This window comes from Calypte anna, chromosome 12, assembly GCF_003957555.1.
Source record: "Calypte anna isolate BGI_N300 chromosome 12, bCalAnn1_v1.p, whole genome shotgun sequence".
NCBI lineage: Eukaryota > Metazoa > Chordata > Aves > Apodiformes > Trochilidae > Calypte > Calypte anna.
Window position 1 is genome coordinate 15715060 of NC_044258.1, and position 4826 is coordinate 15719885.

Sequence of the window (4826 nt, forward strand, 5' to 3'; positions counted from 1 at the left end):
CCTGTGAACTTCATTTGTTTTTTTTTTTTCTCAGTGCTGAAAGGATTCATGATGTGCCTCTTGGGAGGGCAGAAGGGTGCCCTTGGAATAAGATGGGCACATCCCTCTGTCCTCACTCAGACCTTCTGTAGCTTTGGGTGGCAAACAAGCCACAGGGAGTATGTAGGGCATTAGAAAAGAGCAGGCAGCACCTCCCTAGAGTGATACATTTGGATATTGGGAGCTAGGTCAGCTCAACCCCAAAAATAAACTGCTCTGAGCTTGCTCCAGCAAATGGAGCTGGGCTGTCTGTGCCCAAGCTGTGGGACCTTGTGGTGTGCATGAGGGATTTTGGGGATGGCTCTAAGGGTTTGGTTATCTGGGGAGCTGGAGTTTCTTTCTCCCCCCTCCCCCAGACCTGCAGGGAGAGTCTAAAAGGGGAGGTGTGGGGTTTTCTGGCTGCCAGCTTAAGACACCTTTGATAAATCTGAAGTTAGAAATCCTCCTCTAAGTATTTCTCACTTTTCCTTTGCTTCCCCATCAGCTCCATCCACTGTGTTTGCAGCAATGACAGCTCAGCTGTAACCTGGTGTTTGGGTGACTTCACTTTTAACTCCAGCACAAATTGTCTGAGCAATTTGCTCTCCCATTCCAGACCAGCTGCTCCTGCCAGAAGTCTTTTCCTTTTGCTGCTCTCCTCAGTTTGTAAGATGTTAGTGCCTGGGGTTCTGCCTCTGTCTTGACCATCTGACTTGGCATCCTCTTTTCTAATTAACAGCAATGTAATGCAGCCTGTGTGGCAACCTCCAACAAGGGCAACTAGTGGCCACTGTGGCCACCACCCACTCTTGCTTGTGACATTGTTCATTGCCCCCAGAGCTCTTCAGGCAAAGCCTGCTTTGAACTCCACCTACTTACTAAGATGAAATATTTTGCTCTGTGTCATAAACATAGCTTGGTCAATGGCTTCTTCAATGCAGTGTTGATTTTTCTGTTTTTTGGGGTTGTTTGGTTGATTTCCTTAAGCAGACCAACTCTTTTTCTGTGGCTCTGTGGGATTTGGTTCAGAAAGATGCCCTGGCCCTGGCTAGCTTTACCATTCCCAGCCTTCTGCTCCAGATGGTTTTGCTTTCCAGCAACAGCAAGATCTTTGGTCACAAAGGAGAAGAAGTAGCAATTCAGAGGCTGGTTTTGGTTTCTTTTAGGCCACAGTCAAGAACTAGGGTGAAAATGCATTTATTATGGACAAGTTTTAGCCATCTTGGGTATTTAGCTGCATTCAAACTCCAGTTTCTCTTCCCATTCCCACTACTCTCTAGAGGAAACCTTCTGGTGTCACCATGTCCCTCTTGCCTGGAGGACACCATTTACCCTTCCCAAGCATTGGATGTTGGGGCTCTTGCAAATTAATTAATTGGGAGGTAGGGAGGGAAGCAGAAAAACAGCCCAGTGGAAAAGGAGTCAGTTTGAGATGTCTGCCTTGCAATCCAAACACAAAGTGTTCAGTGCTTTTCTCTCCAGGGGCACCTGAAGACCCTGGGTGAGATTTTCACCACCACTGCTGGCAGCCCTAGCAGGACTCTGCACTTAAATATTATAGCCTGGTTCCTGCATGTTTCCAGGAGAAATTTTTTGGTTTTGCTGGGCTGGGGAGCATATCTGGGGGGCTTGGTAGCCTGAGCTGCTGCCAGCTCGTCATAGAATCAAGAACCATAGAATTGTCTGGGTTGGAAGGGACCTCAGAGATCATCGAGTCCAACCCTTGAACCACCGTTGCGGTTGCTAGACCATGGCACTGAGTGCCACATCCAGGCTCTTTTGAAATATCTCCAGGGATGGAGAATCCACTACTTCCCTGGGCAGCCCATTCCAATGTCTGATCACTCTCTCTGTAAAGAAATTCTTTCTAATATCTAACCTAAATTTCCCCTGGCACAACTTAAGACCGTGCCCTCTTGTCTTGTTGAAAGTCATCTGGCAAAAGAGACCAACCCCCACCCAGTTACAACCTCCTTTCAGGGAGCTGTAGACAGCGATGAGGTCTCCCCTGAAAGGTCTTCCTGGTTTAGGCCATGCTGTTGCCCTGGTGCATCCCCTAAAGAGAATCTTGCACTGATTCTGGTACCAGCCTCTGGTACTTGGGGATGATGCCTCCTCTTTCTGAAGTCTGAAACTCCAAACGCTTATTTTCATTAAATGCAAGAGTTTTCTTGCCAGACTGGTAGATTGTGGGCTCGGTGTGTGTTCACTGACCTCTCCTGGCCAGATCCAGGATGCTCGGCTGGGCTGCACCAGGCATCTCTCAGCTGGCTGGAAAAACAGGAGCCCTGAACACTTTCCTGGGGAAGCATTCCCGTGGGAAGAGGCTTAACTTTAAAGGGAAAAAAAAGGAAAAAAAAAAAAGAAGAAAGAAAAAAAAAAAAAAAAGAAAAAAGAAAAAAGAGAGAGTTAGAGAAGGGGCAAGGCAGCCCTTTGGGGAAATCCAGATCTTCATTGATATCTTTAATTAACAAATTACTGTGCCTGTGCAGTAATAAATCACAGTAGAGGATCTCAGACAAGAGAGACCTTGAAGGATCCAAAAATCCATCCCAATCCCACAATCCTTACTGGAGAAAAACTCAGAGTGAAAATAAGGGCTTCAAAGTCAGGTCTGTAAGGAAACTGGGTGACCTTGGAAATATTAAAGAAATAAAGAAATAATCCAAAAGATTAAAACATTCATTGAGAAGGGCATCTTCTGCTGAAGGAATCTGGTAGATCTCTTAGATGCACAGTATGAAACCTTTTGTAAAAATCTGTATAAAAATTATACCATATAATTATACAATTATATTATATAATAATATAAAATTACCTGTATAAAAATGTCACTGTGCAGTTTGTAGTGAGTCCATATAAGCAGAAATAATTTCCTGACAAGATAAAAACAAAACCTCAGTACTCAGACCCAAACAGACCCAGACCTCCCTTCTCAATCCTCTCTTCTTCCTGGAAATAAAGGAGGATCAGCTAAATCTGCAGCTTAAATATTAGAATTAATGAATGCATTTTGTTTTGGTTTGTGTTTTAAATATACCTTCTGCTGCTCTATTGGGAGTTGGTTTTCTTTGTGTGAGAAAGCCTTTGTTTGCCTGAAACAGGTTCTCCCCACTCCTGCATAAACACTGCTTTGAAAAATCACATTGCAAAACCTGCAGTGTTGGGTTTTTAGAAAAAGAGCCTGAACAGCTCAAAACTTCACCTCGCTCTGCAGCAAGGAGAGTGTGGCTTTCATCTGACAGACTGGTTAAGGATGGTTTGACCTCTCTCTTCCTTTAAATGCTGGGAGTTTAGTTCTCCTGTAAGTGTCCAGCATAAATTTTTTTTAATGCAAATTTCCCTGTCAAAGCTCCAACCAGACAACTGATCAAAGGTCAGCTCTCCTTTGTGTTCTTGTTTGATATAGAAATTTCTATTTCATCTTTGACTGTCATGGTCAGTTAAGGGAACTGGAGCCTGATGGGAAATTACTGATGCATTTCATGTCCTCTCTACAATGAGGCTTTTTTTGCCACTTTCATATCTTATGAGTGCTTTAATCTGAATATGTTTTTGTTTTTTAATGGAATAGGTAAATTAACTTTGAAAATGTAGTGATATGACACTGAAAATTGTCTGCTTTTTAAACTGAAGCTCAGCTTACTGCTATTTGATACTCTGGGAGCTGATCAAATAATTATTATTCCCTTACTGCTGCCTTTATTTCATGCTTAACTATGGATTGCTTTTTATGGGGCACTGTCTGAAGAACAGAAATTGCAGCAAATTGAAGGTTTTGAAAATTATTGTGTTTACTTCTTGGGGTTCCTTGGCTCTGCTGGATCCAAAGAAGTGTGGAGACCTCCACAGCTGAGGCACTGGAGCTCTCTTGGACCCCTGAGCTGGGGGATGCTTTGGGGTTCTGTCCACACTGAGACTTGGGATGATGCAGAAAGCATCTGGAACTGAATGCAAATCCCCATTTCTACCCACACCAACTCCCCTGGGAGATATTTTCTTCTTTTCTCCATGATTAAATAGCCTAAACCAGATCGTCCAGGCTGTTTGCCTTTCCAGTGTCCCTTAAGACTATCTGTTCCCTGACTTAAGATCCCTCTTGCCCTATTACCTTTGCACCTGAATCCCATGATGAGATGAAACATGGAAGCACCTTTGAGAGGCACAGGAATTTCATTTTACAGCTGTGGCCCTCAGGCTAAGTCTCTGGGGATGTAAAAGAGTGAATCCCACAAGGCTTTGAGCAACTGGACCTCTGTGATTTAATCACAACAGCAAAGGGGTTTTTTTGCCAAAGCAGGGAATTGTCCACAGCTCTTCCCACACCCCTGGCCAACATCCTAATCCCATTTATCTTCCTCCCACAATTTTTCCAGAGCTCTTTACAATGTGTAAAGTCAAGCCCATGTCTAAGTCCTTGTAGGATTAAACCAGTGCTACTGTTTCCTTTCATTTACACCTATGCAAGTGCACAGATGGGTCTGTGTGGTTATTGGGCTGACAAAAACCTGGGGGTATGTGAGATTTGAGGACAAAAACCCAGATTATGATTACTGGACAGCTGTCTAAACCTAAAGCCACTTTTGGGGTCCCTGCCTGTTGATGAGGTCTGAAGCCCACAGCCCCTTTGGTGTTTTTCTTAGGTTGCACCATGATTGCTATGCAAAAAAAAAACCAAAAAAAAGAACTGGAGCCATAAGCATATCTGATGAATAAGGTGGCATCATTGGGTATCAGGGTGCCTGTGGGAAAAGTGGTCTTAGGTGAGAGACTGAGATGGACACAGGCTCAATAACTGGGACTTTCCC